Source organism: Orycteropus afer, unplaced genomic scaffold (assembly GCF_000298275.1).
Source record: "Orycteropus afer afer isolate SDZICR_OR568_19922 unplaced genomic scaffold, OryAfe1.0 scaffold00061, whole genome shotgun sequence".
NCBI lineage: Eukaryota > Metazoa > Chordata > Mammalia > Tubulidentata > Orycteropodidae > Orycteropus > Orycteropus afer.
In genome coordinates, this window is record NW_006921648.1 from 9,805,430 (window position 1) to 9,823,028 (window position 17,599).

Below are 17,599 nucleotides of genomic sequence, written 5' to 3' on the forward strand. Positions count from 1 at the left end.
TGATTATGTCCTTGGCTGCTAACTGAAAGGTCATCAGTTTGAACTCAACAGCTGCTCTACAGAAGAAAAGATTTGGTGATCTGTATCCTTAAAGATGACAGCCAGGGAAACCCTATAGGTAGTTCCACTCTGCCCTATAGGGTTGTTATAATTCAGAATTGACTCAGCCACACATAGAAACAGTAACAGAAGAAAATTTTAAATTAGATGTATGGATCACATTATATTTCTGCTAGACCGTCTGGTAGCATAGTGCCTAAGAAAGAAGGTTGGGCAATCTACTTCCGTAGCAATCTACTTCCATAGCAATACTGCCTCAATAACCAAAGGAGGGGTCACTATGAGTCGCAGCTGCCTCGAAGGCACATAACAACAACAACAACAACAGACAGTCTAAGTTTAGAGACTATGTTCCTAACTACCTTATGAAACTGAGTAAAGTGTTCCCCAAGAATGTGGAACAGTATCTATTCTACGGAGGAACTGAAACCCAGTAAAGTAAAAACTATTTCCACCACCCTGGCACCTGGATGGGAATAGATAGATAGACTGGATTACCCCCAACTATTTCCCCCACCCTGGTTAAGACAGATAATTAGATAAGACCCTGGATGGCAATAGATAAGTAAACTAAATTACCCCCAACTATTTTCCCACCCAGGACAGATGAATATTCAGTTCCTTAAAGAACTGAATGGAAAACATTCCTTCCTGCAGATAATAGGTTGCTGAAAGTATTTTAGAAACAACTTGTAAATTAACTCTGGCCAGGGACAATAGAAATGTTTTAGAAGCAGCTTGTAAATGAACTCTGGCCCAAGGACATAAGGGAACAACAACAACAACAACAAAAATAGGACAAAAGGAACAAAAGTTAATTGTGGACCCTCTCCCCTCTGGCCTAGCCCCTATCAGCTGATGACAGGAAACTAGTGTGACCCATCCCCATCATCACCCATTTCACATTCATATTCACAAAATTCCTCAACCTTTTGTGAATATGCACAATCCCCTCTCCTGAAACCTACAAAAACTGTGTTTCTGTGGCATCTGGGGAGTTCAGATCTGGGTACTAACTACTCCTAACTCCTTGTTCTGCTGCTTTGCAATAAATAATTTTATTTCACCTACCAGAAATTCAAGCCAGTTTCAGAAAAGAATGAGGAACAAGGGCTATCACTGCTGATGTCAGATGGATCTTGGCTAAAAGCAAACAATGCCATGAAGATATTTATCAGTGTTTTGTTGACTGTGCAAAAGCATATCCATAAAAAAGTTATGGCTAACTGTGAAAAATTAAACACAATTGGGCTTATAAGGAACCTATACATAGACCGAGAAGTAGTTGTTCGAACAGAACAAGGGGATACTTCATGGTTTAAAATCAGGAAAGGTGTGTATCAAGGCTGTATCTTTTCACCATACTTATTCAAACTATATGCTGAGCAGATAATCCGAGAAGCTGGACTATATGAAGAACACACCATCAGAACTGGAGGAAGACTCATTAACAACTTGCAATACGCAGATGACACAACCTTGCTTGCTGAAAGTGAAGATGATTTGAAGCATTTACTGATGAAGATTAAAGACTACAGTCTTCAGTATGGATTACACCTCAGCACAAAGAACACAAAGATCCTCACAACTTGACCAATAAGCAACATCACGATAAATGGAGAAAAGACTGAAGTTGTCATGGATTTCATTTTCCTTGAACCCACAATCGATACCCGAGAACACAGCAGTCAAGAAATCAGATGCCATATTGCACTGAGTAAATCTGCTGCAAAAGACCTCTTTAAAGTGGTAAAGAGTAAAGACGTCACTTTGAATATTAAGGTACACCTGACCCAAGGAGCTCTGGTAGCACAGTGCCTAAGGCATCTGCCTGCTAACCAGGAGGTTAGTGATTCAAACCCACTAGCTACTCTGTGGAAGCAAGACTGGGCAATCTATTTCTGTAAAGATTTACCACCTCAGAAACCCAATGGAGGTTGCTGTGAGTCAGACACAAATTGACAGCAACGGAATGTGGGGTGTGTTTTTCTTATATTTATGCAAATAATGATACAAGACAAATTTGAAAACCAAGAAAAGGGAGAATCATCATGCATGATCTCAGCATCCTACTTCATCATAACTCTCATTTGGTGTATGTCCACCAAGACTGCCATACATGGACACCTGGGACGGATACTGGAAGCTGAAGTCCAGGCCACACTCTGCTAACCAAGTTGGGAACCCTTGTGCGGGACAGTATCCACTTGGAGAAAGGGGAATCTTTTGCTAATTATCATAAAAATGTCATTTGAACTACTGGAGATTATATATATGAAAGATCTCTTCTAAAGTGCTGAGGAGTAAAGATGTCTCTGAAGACTAAGGTATGGCTGACCCAAGCGATAGTGTTTTCAATCATCCCATGTGAGTTAATCTGAAGCCAGAATTCTAGCAGCCTCCAGGAAAATCTTTAACCAGAAACCTTTTAGTGTCAGTAGTGCTAACAGAACTTTTGTAATTCTAAACACTCCTTAGGGCTTTTATCTACCCTCCAGTCTCAGCAGGTATCAAGGAACTTCCTCCAACTCAGCACGCATCACAAAAGCCATCCGGATTCAGCACGTATCAGAGATTTGCGCGACTCCTAAAAGTCTCCCCCATATCTGAGCCACATCCTCCCTAGATAATATTTTCCTAAGTGAACTTTGGAGCTGAGGAGAGTTTCTTTACGTCCCCCAACATCTTAGATCACTGCCCTGAATCCCTTAGCAACAACCAATCACCTGTACCCCCTCGCCCCGGTGCTGCCCCTCCCCATATTGTTCCATAAATTGGAGAAGGAAACGGGGTACGGGGTCTTTTGCTTAAGCCACTGACCTGGTAAGGGCAAAAACCCTGACTTAAGTTAGCTAATAAACTGTCCTATTGCATTTGCATTAGCGTGAGCTAGCGTCTTCTTCTCTTCCGAAATTCTCCTTTACAGCCTGAGCACAACACCCATATGCATGTGAAAGCTGGACGATGAATAAGCAAGACTGGAGAAGATGAAGCTTTTGAGTTGTGGTGCTGGCAAAGAATGCTCAGAGTACCACGGATGCCAGAAGAACAGACAAATCTGTCCTAGAAGTGCAGCAGGAACGCTCCTTGGAAGCAAGAATGCCCAGATTTTGTCTCACCTACCCCTCCCCCCCACACACACAGGATATATATAGGAGCTCTGGTGGCGTACTGCCTAAGACATTTGACTGCTAACCAGAACACTGGCATTCAAAACCAGCAGCCCCTCTTCAGAAGGAAGATTGGGCCAATCTAAGGAAGATTGGGCCAATCTACTTCCATAGAGGGATATCACCTTGGAAACCCAAGGAGGGGTTGCTCTGAATTGAATCAACTTGACAGCAGTGAGTTTGGTTTTATATATATAAAACACACAGAGACATGTGTGTGTGTGTGTGTGTGTGTATGCTGTTAGGTGTCATTGAGCTAGCTCCAACTCATAGCAATCTTATGTACAACAACAATATATATATATATATATATGTAGAGAGAGAGAGCAAATAAACCAAAAAACAAACTCACTGCCACCAAGTTGATTCTGCCTCACAGTAACCCCTCCTTGGGTTTCTGAGGCAGTATCTCTACGGAAGTAGATTGCCCAGTCATCCTTCTGAGGAGTGACTGGTGGGTTTGAATGGCCAGCCTTCTGGTTAGCAGTCAAATGCTTTAGGCACTATGTCACCAGCAAATAATAATAATAAACCAAACCAAACTAAACCCATTGCTGTGGAGTCAGATGTGACTCATAGCAACCCCTCCTTGGGTTTCCGAGGCAGTATCACTACAGAAATAGATTGCCCAACCTTCATTCCGAGCAGTGGCTGGTGGGTTGAGCCACCAGCCTTCTGGTTAGCAGTCACATGCCTTAGGCACTATGCTACCAGAGCTCCTAATAATAATAATAACATATATATACATTAGGTGCCATTGACTTACTCTGTGTAGAACAAAATGAAACACTGCCCGGTCCTATGCCATTCTCACTATCACTGCTATGTTTGAGCCTATTGTTGCAGCCGCTGTGTCAATCTACCTTGTTGAGGGTCTTCCCCTTTTTCACTGACCCTGTAACTTTACCAAACATGCTATCCCTTTGCATGGTCCCTTCTGACAACAGACCAAAATATGAGAGAAGAGGTCTTGCCATCCTTGCTTCTAAGGAGCCTTCTGGCTTGACTACACCCAAGACAGATTTGTTTGCTCCTCTGGCCGTTCATGGTTTACTGAATATTCCTCACCTGCACCATAATTCAAATGCATTAACTCTTCTTCACTCTTCTTTATTCATTGTCCAGCTTTCACATGCATATGAGGTGATTAAAAACACCATAGCCTGGGTCAAGCCTATTCCCTGTAGTCTTCAAAGTGACTCTTTGCTTTTTAACACTTTAAAGAAGTCTTTTGCAGCACATTTGCCCAATGCAGTGCTTGTTTGACTTCTTGACTGCTGCTTCCATGGATGTTGACTGGGGATCCAAGTAAAATTAAATCCCTAACAACTTCAGCTTTTTCTTTATTTATCATGATGTTGCTTGTTAGTCCAGTTGTAAGGATTTTTGTTTACTTTATGTTGAGGTATAACCTATGGTGAGCGCTGTAGTCTTTGATCTTTATCATTAAGAATATACAAAACCCACTACCATCAAGTCCTTTCCTACTCACAGTAACCCTACAGGACAGAGTAGAACTGTCCCACAGGGTTTCCAAGGCTATAAATCTTAATGAGACCATCTCATCTTTCTCCTGTGTAGTGGCTGATGGGTGGTAGGTTAGAACCACCGACCTTTTCATTAGCAGCCCAGTGCTTTAACCACTGCATCACCAGAGTGCTATATATAGAAAAATAAAAAGATACAGACCCACTGCCATTGAGTCAATTCTGACTCATAGTGACCCCCACTGGGTTTCCAAGGCTATAAATCTTTACAGAAGTAGATTGCCTCATCTTACCCCCACAAAGCAGCTGATGGGTTTGACCTGCTGACCTTCTAGTTAACAGCCAAATGTCTTACCCACTACGCCACCAGAAATTACATATATATATATATATATATATATATGGAAGTCACTCAATTCAGATATGCCAGTACCTTAATGTTTTAAGGTTCACATTAACATGTTCTTATCTAAAAAGTTAGAGAATAATAGTATTATTACTAATACCATCATAGCAGTGTTTAGGGGGAAGAATTAGCATAGTGCCTTGTTTATAACTGGATCAATAAGCAACATCATGATAAACAAAGAAAAGATTGAAGTTGTTAAGGATTTCATTTTACTTGGATCCACAATCAAAGCCCATGGAAGCAGCAGTCAAGAAACCAAATGACATATTGCATTGGGAAAATCTGCAGCAAAAACAATCTGTTTAAAATGTTATAAAGCAAAGATTTCTTTTTTTTTTTTTTTAAACAGGTGCAACTGTTTTTTTTGTGTGTGTGTGTGTTTTAATCTTCTGTGTGTGTGTGTGTGCTTTAGGTGCAAGTTTACAGAGCAGAGTTTGTTTTACATTCAACATTTCATGTACATTTAGTTTCACTCTCCAGTTACCATCCCCAACCCTAACACAGTGTCATCCCATCCCTGCCCAGTAAGCCCCACCCATGCCCCTCATAGTTATATGCAGTCCTGTGTGTCCTGCATTTCCTCTGTGCAAATGTGGCCCCTCTGGTGCCCCGTGGTCAATTGCTCCAAGGGATGCATCTCCATAGAGTATGTGGGTGCATCACCCTGGGTAGTGTAGCCTGCATGTACATCTTGTTTACTATTGGGCTGAGAGCCAGCCTCTGGGAGTGAGTTTTATTCCAGGCCCAAAATGTATCACAGGGCCATAGTATTGGGGGTCTCGCCAGACCATCCGACCAGTAATTCTGGTCATTACTCTGTTTTTGGATTTTGTTCCATATCTTTCCTCCTACTCTATCCAGGATCTCCAGTTTTGATCCTTTCCCAAGTGGTTGGCATCAGTAGCTGGGCGCCACCTAGTTCTTCTGGTCTCGAGGTCCATCATGTCCTAGGGCTGATTGCTTCCAAATGCCCTTGTTTTTTTGCACTCTTCTTCACTTCCAATAATAGAAGACCATTAGCTGCATCTTACATGGCCACTTGAAGGCTTTTAAGACCCAGCGGCTACTCACCAATGTAGGTTGAGGAACAAGATTTTTATGTATTTTATAGTGGCAATTGAGTCTGGTGTCCCCCAGTACTATGGCCTTGAGTCAGTAGTTCTGTTGGATCTCTCTCCCACAGTGTCTGGTTGTCTGTGAGGGATTGCTCTGTCTGTCTTCTGTTGATTCTGTAAGGATTGTGTGTGTTTTGCATGACTGATATCTGTACAAGATTAGCCTCAGCTGAATCTACCCTTGGTCTAGAGTATAATCCTGTTCACTGACTCTCATCTGATCTTCTCAGATGTTTATGTGTTTATCTATAGCCTAATGTTTGGTGTTAATGGTAATGCAGTATTGTGGATATACTAATATTAGCCTTTGTCATCTATATCTTATGTGCACAATTCAGTGTCCTCCCTTTCCCTAATGTTATCATGGTGGTCACAGACTCTTTCTATACCATCCCTCCCCTTACCCACATCATGTGTGGCCCCCAACTGGCCTGAATTTAATCACTCTCCTTCCCTCCCCACCCCAGTAACCTACAAAATTATTTCCCTTTCTTAAGCAAACCTTTGTCTTTTTACAGTAATGGGCTCATACAGTACTTGTCCTTCTGCGATTAACTTATTTCACTCAACATAATGTCCTCCAGGCTCATCCACATTGTGAGATGATTTGTGTATCCTTCATTGTTCTTTAGTGTAGCACAGTATTCTACTGTGTTACTGTACCATAGTTTGGTACTTAGAAATACCATTTGAAATAGAAATATCATTTGACCCAGCATTTCCATTACTAGGAATATATTCTAAAGAGGTAAGAGGCAGGGCACGAACAGACATATGTTCATCACAGCACAATTCACTATAGCAAAGAGATGGAAACAACCTAAATGCCCATTAATGGATGAATAGATAACCAAATTATGGTACAACTAAATATGTCATTTTGAAGAGTAAGTTGTGCCTGATTCAAGCCATGATATTTTCAATCACCTTGTATGCATGTAAAAGATCAAAAATATATAAAGAAAACAGAAGAACTGATGTCTTTAAATTATGGCATTGGCAAAGAATATAGAGCATACCAATGGAATACCAGAAGAACGAACAAATCTGTCTTGGAAGAAGTACAGCCAGAATGCTCCTTAGAAGTGAGGATGGAAGACTTGGTCTTACATACTTTGGACATGTTATCAGGAGGCACTGTCCCTGGAGAAGAACAGCAAGCTTGGTAAACCAGAGGGTCAGTGAAAAAGAGAAGACCCTCAATGAGATGGATTCACACAGTGTCTACAACAATGGGCTCAAACACAGCAACAACTGTGAGGATGGTGCAGTCCCAGACAACGTTTTGTTCTGTGTATATAGGGTCACAATGAGTCAGATCCACTCAGTGCCACCCAACAAAAACAACAACTTGTGAATACGAATTGCTTCACCACTGTATGCTGGTTACTTAGTCTCTTTTCCCCTCATGCAAGAATGGAATGCGATTGTTTCTTATGTGAATTGTGCAAAGCTCACCTTGAACTAAACCAGCTTATTGTGTAAAATTAGTGAGCTGTAGAGAAAGGAAAAGAATGAAGTCAGTTTCTTGTGGCGAATAGCTATAGAACATCAGTGGGGGTATTTGGGCACAGAGGCAGGGGGCTGGCAGAGAAGAACAATCAAAGAACCCACGTGGGAAAAGTGTTTTAGGTAAATAAGTGACCACAAGTGAGCAAAAGGCAAAGACAGGGAAGTTGGTGGGCAGATCCCAAAACGCACAGATAGGCTTGTGCTTCTGCCCTTTGCTATCAAAAACTCACTTTAATTTTGTTTTTTGAAGTCCATTTTTATCCCTCCAATTCAGTATCTGTGTAAGGGTTTTGTTTTTCAAATGGCCACTACTGGATTCTCACGTGCAGGCTGTGTTTTGTCTGCTCATAGGGACTTTCCAAAGAAACTCTCCCAAACTACCAGGTATTGACCATGATTATAAGCTATACAAAAACCAAACCAAACTCACTGCTGTCGAGTCGGATTCAACTCATAGCGACCCCTCCTTGGGTTTCCGAGGCAGTATCACTATAGAAGTAGATTATCCCATCTTCCTTCTGAGGAATGGCTGGTGGGTTTGAACTGCCAGCCTTCTGGTTAGCAGTCAAATGCCTTAGGCACTTTTTTGTTAATTCTGGTTTCTCTGTACAAATATACCTATAGCCAAATAAAGTGGGGAGGAGGATGCTGGGAAGAAAAGAGAAAATCTATCACTATATCAGCCATGAAAACTCAAAAAGGAATATGAAATTGTTATAAAATCCTTGCTTTCTGTGTGACCCCAGACTTCAAAACATCATTAGCAGTCAAAAAAAAAAAAAAATCAAAATAACAAAAATCCCAAACCTGTACCAATCAAGATGATTTCAACTCATAGGGACCCTATATGACAGAATAAAACTGTCCGTAGGGATTTCCAAAGCTGTAATCTTTATAGAACCAGTGTGCTAGATCTTTCTTCCATACAGCTGCTGGTAGGTTTGAACCAACAACCTTTTAATTAGCAGCTGAGTGCTTAATCACTGTGCCATCAGTGCTCCTTGCCTCATTAGAGCAACAAATGACAACTACTGCCACTAAGTGGATTCACACTCCTAGTGACTCTACAGGACAGAGTGGAATTGTAGCTGGCTAAGTGCAGTTCTTAGCTACCTGCTGCAAGAAGAGCCAATTACTGGACAGCACGACAAGGTGAAAAGCTAGAGCATTTTATTGAGTATCTGTATCCAAGGAGACAGGGGATCGTGTCTGCCAAAGACTGCCTCCCTGAGTTGAGAAAGGGTTAGAGTTGTTACAGGGAACTGGGCTATGGAGTAGGATTTTAAGGAATGCTGATAACGCTTTCTTGTTATCCGGATGAGTTGTCTTTGAAGTAGGACCAAATGTGGCTCCCTGCCCAGCACGTAATCAAGCCAAGATAGTTTACACACCAAATTATTAAGAGGAGAAAAAAATCATTTATTGCGAAGTGGTAATACAAGGAGACAGGATGCCAGTACCCAAATCTGATTCCCTGAATGGAGGTCAGGATACAGTTTTGTAAGCTTCAGGAGAGGGGGGTTATACATATTCATAAAAACTTCAGGAATTTGGGCGTGAATTAACTGAGGATTGGCTGAGGGTTCCTTCACCTCGGTTTAAAGGGACAGTCGATTTTTAATGCAGTGCACTTGCCCACTGGATGAGTCACATCAGTTTCCTGTCATCAGCTGGGGCTTGGGCAAAGGGGAGTACGTCAATTCCCAGCAACTTTGTTCCCATTTGTCTCACTGCACATGTCCGCAGGCCAAAGTTAATTTTCAAGTGGTTTACTGAACACACGTTAACATACTTACCACCTGTTTCTAGGGGGATAACATGGAAAGGATGTGTGAATTGACCTTTCATTCCATTCCGTTTTCTGCCTTCAACTGAGGATGCAGGCTGAACGTTGATTCCACTGGGTTTCATCTTTTGCCTTGTGACCATTCTGTTATTCTTCTAGTCAGTGATATAAAACCGGCCTTGGTCAGGAGGAATTGTTTTACAAGCCCCTCTAACCTGTCTGGGAAGATAACTTCACAAGGAGGGGAGAATGTGGGAGTGGGTGCACTCAGGTCTCTAAGGAAAGAGGAGGAGGAAAGCGGGAGTGAGTGTCTGAAGACCTGTAAGGAGGGAAAGAGGAGGGGGAAAGGTTAAAGCTTGGGCAAGACAACTGTTCTCATAAGTTCTTTTATCCCTTGTTGTTGTTGTTGTTGTTGTTGTTATTTGCCATCAAGTCGGCCTGGTAGCATAGTGGCTCTGGTAGCATAGTGGCTAAAGCACTTGACTGCTAACCAGAAGGCTGGCGGTTCAAACCCACCAGCCATTGCTCGGAAGGAAGGTTGGGCAATCCTACTTCAGTAGTGATACTGCCTCAGAAACCCAAGGAGGGGTCGCTATGAGTCGGGGCTGACTCGACGGCACATAACAACTTTTATCCCATAGGGGCTGTAAGAGAACTGCCCCCGTAGGGTTTCCAAGGCTGCAATTCTTTACGGAAGCAGACTGACTCGTCTTTCTCCCACAGAGCAGCTGGTGGGTGCGACCTGCCAACATTTTGGTTACCAGGTGAATACTTTAACCACTGTGCTACTGGAGTTCCTCATTAGAGGGAGTCCCCAAACTCAAACTTTCTCCATCCCTCCCTCCATCCCTTTCCTTAGAGCTCCATGAGGATTTGCTTGTTGTATCCAGGAGCCAGCTGCTGTGTGCAGGGAAAAGCACATGGAGCACATCTAAGAGGACAAAAAACGACAGCCTGGGGCGGGAGTAGAAAAGGTCCTGGAAAGAGGACTAGGAAACAGAAGGATGTCCTGTCCTTGGGAAGGCGAGAGCTCATCACAGAACAAGAGGAGTAAACACTCAGAGTCTGGGCTGGGATAGGAAACAGCGCTGAGCCACCACAGCCACACATCACACCTACCCTTTAGGCAGGAAGAAGAGGAGGTACAGGAGGAAGAGCACCTCAGAAAGAGAAGGGCAGGGACATATAAGCCAGGTCTGCATCTGCTTCTCAGACCTAGGTAGCAAGAACATATCTTTACTCCCATTGTTGTGGGTTCTTATAAATGATGACCACGATAACGTCCAGAACTTTTGGGTAATCTTTACTCAGCGGGCTGGGCTGCAGGGAACTAAAGTGTTCTCAACTGCAGCCCCAAGTCTGGCTTCAGGCAAGCTTATAAAGCTGAAAACCGCAGTATGATGCAAGCAGGTGTTGCAGAAGTGAGAAACTGCCAAGTTAAATTTAAACATCCTGGTTCTGGGTACTTTCCGAGAATAACTGTTTTTGAGAACCACTGCTAACAGGACTCTCCAAGATGGGAGGGGGTGAGCGGGTTAGTGGGTCACTCAGGAATGCTACAAAATGGAGTTACAGTTTTTCACCTACTTCACAATCAGCTGGGAAACTCATGTAAAATTAATAATAAACCTAATGCTTACATAGTGCTTAGCGGGTGGCACAAATGATTTTGCACTTGGCTGCTAATTAAAAGGTTGGCAGTTCAAACCCAGCCAGAGATTCCTCAGAAGACAAGATACTTCTGAAACATCACAGCCACTAAACAACACTCTGGAGCACAGCTCTACTGTGAAGCGCACAGAGTCTCCATGAGTCAGAGCCGACTCTGTAAGAGCTGGCTTGGTTTTTGTACTATGTGCCAGGCACTATTCTGATCTACACATTAGCTCGTTTAGCCCTCAAAATAACTCTAGGGTTGAGGGAGCACTATCCCCTTTACACAGTTGAGAAAATACAGGTGCAAAGAAATCACTTGGCCAAGGGCACCTTGCCAGTAAGGGGTAGTGCTAGAATGCAGATCCCACCAGTCTGGTTCTATAGTTGATCCGCAGGCTTTTAAGAATATACTCACTCACTGCCATCGAGTCGATTCTGACTCATAGTGACCCACGGTGGGTTTCCGAAGCAGTAAATCTTCACGGAAGTAGATTGCCCAGTCTTCCTTCCCTGGAGTGGCTGGTGACTTTGAACAACCACCCTTCTGGTTAGCAGTCAAATGCCTCAGGTACTATGTTATGAGAGCTCCTTAAGAATACAAGAGTGAAACATTAAAGTTCAGTTAACGTAGCAATGCCACCCTGCCAACATCACCAAGCCTTCTGGAATGATATATTAACTTTTCCAGGGCTCTCCTACAAAGAAGCACAAATTGGATAACTTACAAAAAAAATTTACCCTCTCACAGTTGTGAAGGCGAGGCATTTAAATTTAGGGTTTTGGCAGGGCCACGTTCTCTCTGAAGGGTCTAAGGGAAAGCACTTTCTTCTCTCTCCCAGCTGCTGGTAGCTAAGGGCACCCCTAGGCTTGTGGCAGCAGGTCACAGTCCTCTCTCATGGCTGTCTTTCCTTTGTCTCTCTCAGAATTCTCCTCTCTCATGAGGACAACACCCAGACTGGATCAGGAGTCCCTGCTCCAATACTGTGGTTGTTGCTGTGTGCCCTTGAATCAATTCCAACTCACATCTCTGCGTTGTTGTTGTTACGTATTGTCGAGTCGGACCCGACTCATAGCAACCCCTCTTTGGGTTTCCGAGGCAATATCACTACAGAAGCAGATTGCCCAATCTTCCTTCCGAGGAATGGCTGGTGGATTTGAACTACCAGCCTTCTGGTTAGCAGTCAAGCGCCTTAGGCACTATGCTACCAGAGCTCTCTGTAGGGGAGTAGAAATGCCTCATACAATTTTCTTGGCTGTAAATATTTACAGCAGGAAATCTCCAGGTTTGGAGTAGGTTTACGCTGCCAACCTTTGGTAAGCAGCTGAGCAATTAACTGTTACAACACCAGGGCTCAGAGGTTTTAATTCTCCCTGTTGAACATACAGGAAGAAATCCCACTACTCTCTTGTTTCTTTCAGAATTCACTTTCAATAACTTGGTTTGTTTTCTTTTGTTTGGAGCTTTTCATTATAGTTTTGGGAAAATTTACAGAGAAAATCAGTTTCCCATTTAACGATTAAGTGTCTTGTTTCATGACATTAACTGTAATCCCCTTAATGTAACAGCACTCTTCCCACTTCCTCCTTGGGTTTCCAGTTTCCATTCATCTTTCTCTCTTGCCCCTCCTGCCTTCTGAGTTTTGTTTTTTGGCAAATGCTTCCCTTTTGATCTCAACAATGGTTGGTTGTTTTAAGGAGTACCTTCCTCATGGATGTTCTTATTCACATTGTACAAACTCAAACTCAGTGCCGTCGAGTCTAGTCAATTCGACTCATAGCGATCCCTGCTTGGGTTTCCAAGGTGGTATCTCTACGCAAGTAGATCACCCAGTCTTCCTTCTTAGGAGTGGCTGGTGGGTTTGAACCGCCAGCCTTATGGTTAGCAGTCAAATGCCTTAGGCACTACAACACCAGAGCCTGTCTATTGTTTGGCTTAAAGGTAATCCCAGGAGGTGGATTCAGTCACAGCCTTAAAGGGTGTTGAAGGGCCACAGTATTGGTGGTTGCACTAGTCCCTACCAGACAAGTAAGTCTGGTCTTTTATATGATTTTGAGTTGTGTTCTAGATTTTATTTCTTCCTCTCTGTCCAGGATCTTCTATTGTGATTCTGATCAGAGCTGTATGGAGTGGTGATGGGCACCATCTAGTTCTTCTAAAGTGTCAGGATAGGGGGCTTGGGGTTTCTGTGGCCCATTATTCTTTCCACTAATTATTTCCTCAAGTCTTTGGTTTTCTTCATTCTTTGTTCCAAACAGGGAAAGACCAACACTTGCATCTTAGATGGTCACTCATAGGCTTTTAAGAACCCAGTCACTACTAATCAAAGTAGGATGTTGAATGCTGTTTCCATGGACTATTTTATGCCAATTGGCCTAGATGTCCCCTGAGACTGTAGGTCTAAGTCCTCAACCCCAGTGACTCATTCCCTTAAGATGGCTGGTTGTAGGTAAGAAGTTTTCAAAGCACTCTAATCTGTATGCTTGGACATATTTGCAGCACATATGAATATAGATGTAGAAATACCTTCTTTCAAACCTGTATATACTCATGGCTGTACTCCTACTCACCTTCCCACATCTCTTCAGCTTATATGTCTACCTATGTATCTACTTGCAGAGATTATTTATTACTATTATTACAGGACTCTGTATGTAGCATTATTTACCTTTGTTGTTTTTTACACTTGTGCACCGTCCACTGTCTTCCTGTGCTTTGGTCACATGCTGCCAGACCAAAACAAACAAACAACAACAACAAAAAAAAAAATTCACTGCCATCGAGTCAATTCTGACTCATAGCAACCTACATTGGGTTCCTAAGGCTGTAAATCTTTACAGAAGCAGACTGGCTGGTGGGTTCAAACCACCAAGTTTTTGGTTAGCAGTCAAATGCCTTAACCACTATACCACAAGAGCTCCTATCCTGCCATACACACACACATCTGTTATTGTATTTTGCTTTTCCCTTCACCAAGTTAATACATTTCTACACTCTAGACAGTGATTTACCCTGCCTTCCCTTCCCATTCCTAGGAACCATCAAAGAATGTTTCTCCTTGTGTATAAACCTTTTCTTAAATGCTTTACCCCCTATGCCACCAGAACTCCTATGTTTTATAGTTATACTAAATAGGTAATACTATATAGTCATGAGGGAGCTCTGGTAGCTTAGTGACTAAGGCACTTGACTGATAACCAGAAGGCTGGTGGTTCAAACCTACCAACCTCTCCTTGGAAGTAAGGCTGGGCAATCTACTTCTGTAGTGACACCACCTCAGAAACCCAAGGAGGGGTCACTATGAGTCAGGTCCGGTTTGACAGCACATAACAACAACAACAACAACATATAGTCATGATATTTTAAGAATATGCCAAGATTGTCAAGTGTCTAAACATCCAAATAGTAAAAAAAAAAAAAAAAAACCTCCATAAGAAAAAGGTATGAATTCTGCTGTTAAAACCATGGGCTTTGATGATGCTAGAGTCAAAAGAAATAAAGTAAAGACCAAGATAATAATTAATAATAATAAAATTATGACATAATAGCATTTACTTATTGTTTAATACCAGGTAAAAACATAAGAGGAAACACTAACACATAAACACTTTAACCTAATGAGAATCAGGCACTTTTGTTGATTTGACAATATGTTTTATGTAACTCATAACACATTAAAGAAACTTTTTGACCACTTTTCAAAAAAATATCACTTCATTTTTGTGCACATATTTGTTTTAAATCAGGGAATTTCTAGGTGAGGTTCAGGTAACTGAACCTCATGGCTGTACTCCTTATGAGTAGTTTACATTGTTTATATGCTGCAAACACAGTCTGGAGCAAAATGGGAAAAAGAATCCTTCTGAAGACAGGCTTAGAAATTCTGATCCAGTAGGTTAAGATGTTTTCTTTTTCTGGTAGCAGGGCTGAGTCACACCTGGTTGCTAGGCCACCGTTCATAGGTATAGTCAAAATAACACAGTGAAGACCATTAAAAACAAGACCAATCAAAATATACATGCTATAGTGATTGCTTAATGATGGATCTTTTCCTTCTCCCTAATTTACTGTGCAAGAAAAAAGCTTATGTAGATCAAAGTGGCCCCTAATGAACCATTGATTTTCTAAACTGTCTTTGGTAAAGTCATGCCAGCATTCCAAAATCTGGCAGGTGCTAGGGCAAAACTGTTTATTAAGTGGTTGGGGTGCCCAAAGGTGACCTGTCTTAGAACTAGCATTCCCCATTTTACTAAAATACTCAAACTCTAACCAAACTCACTGCTGTTGAGTCGTTCTAGACTCACAGCGACCCCTCCTTGGGTTTCCAAGGTGGCATATCTTCAGAAGTAGATTGCCCAAACAAAATCTTGAATATGCACTAACCTTAATGTGCATCAAAACATTAATACTTGCTGAAACTTGAATGTGCACTCAAGAGGGAAAAGTGAGTCTAGACTTAACAGGCTGAGCCTTGGTTGTCTTGAAATCTCTTATTAGATCTGGGAGAATCATAGCAACAGGCACAACAAACTGAATTTTATGGAAAAATTCTTTAAGCTGTTCAGAGAATTAACCCAAAATGAAAGAAAGAAAGCCAACAATAAATCCTGACAAGTGTCTATGCACGAAGGTAGTGCTTTCTTCAAGAGATCTGTTACTGGGGACCACTCTCAGAAATCCATGGATATAGAAAGAGTTTAAGGAGCTTACACTGGTACCAAAGTGTCTAGGGCCTTGATGTCCTTGGGGGGCTCCAAAGATAATGCACCTTCAAATTGCACATATCTGATACCGTTAAATGTCTTAGAGTAAGAATGCATACTCTGTTAAAGTAGAAACAAAGAGATTTATTAAAAGTTCAAAATCCGCTTGAACTGGGGACACATTAGTTCTCTCAAAATAAAACCAAATGCACCAAAGCAGGGGAGGTGAAATAGCCATATTTACATGGTACAATCAGGAACTAATAATACAAAATTTATGATTGGTCCCCTTATGAATGGGAACCAGACAGAGACGCCCTCTATCACCACTCCTATTTAACACTGTATTGAAACTTCTAGCCAGGGCAATAAGGCAAGAAAGTGAAATAAAAGGCATCCAAATTGGCAAAGAAAAAGTAAAGCTATCTCTATTTGTGGATGATATGATCCTACACGTAGAAAATGCAAGAGACTTGGCAAAAAAAAAAAAAAAAACTACTGGAACTAATAGACAGGTTCAGTAAAGATGCAGAATATAAGGTCAACATGCAAAAATCAGTTGGATTCCTCTACATCAACAAAGAGACTCTGAAATGGAAATAAGGGAAATAATACCATTTATAATAGCTACTAAAAAGATAAAATATCTAAGAATAAATATTACCAGAGACACAAAAGATCTATATAAAAGAAACTATAAAACACTATGATAGGAGACAAGGGATCTACACAAATGGAAGAACCTGCCTTCTTCATGAATAGGCAGAGTGAATATTGTGAAAATGTCAATACTACCTAAAGCAATCTATACATTCAATACAATCCCAAACCAGATACCAACAAAATTTTTTAAGGACATGGAAAAACCAATTACTAACTTCATATGGAAAGGAAAGAGACCTCTTGGATAAGCAGAGCACTACTGAAGAAGAACAAAGTGGGAGGTCTCACGCTCCTGGATCTTAAAACCTACTATACGGCCACAGTAGTCAAAGTGGTGTGCTATTGGTACAATGATAGACAGATAGAACAATAGAACAGAAATGAAAACCCAGAAATAGACCCATCCATTTATGGACAGCTGATCTTTGACAGAGGTCTAAAACTCATGAAATGGGGAAGAGATAGCTTCTTTAACAAATGATGCTGGTAAAACTGGATATTTATTCGCAGAAAAATGAAACAAGACCCATACCCAACCACATACACAAAAACAAACTCAACCTGGATCAAAGACTTAAATGTAAAACCCAAAATTGTAAAATTTATCAAAGATAAAATAGGGGCAAATCTAGTAGCCCTAAATTGTGGCATAAATAAGACTATCAAACATAGCCCAGAATGCACAGGAGGTAGAAGAGAAGCTAGATGGCTAAGACCTTTTAAAAATCAAATTCTCATGCACATCAAAACTCTTAGTCAAAAGGATACAAAGAAAACCTACACACTGGGAGAAAATATTTGGCTATGACATTTCTGACAAAAGATTTATCTCCAAAATCTATAGAAAACTTCAACACCTCAATGCCAAAAAAGACAATCCAATTCAAAAATGGGCAAGAGATTTGAACAGACACTTCATTAAAGACAATATGCTGGCAGCCAACAAACACATGAGGAATTGCTTGCGATCTTTAGCCATTAGAGAGATGCAAATCAAAATGACAATGAGATATCTCATCCCAGCAATAACAGCAAAGTTC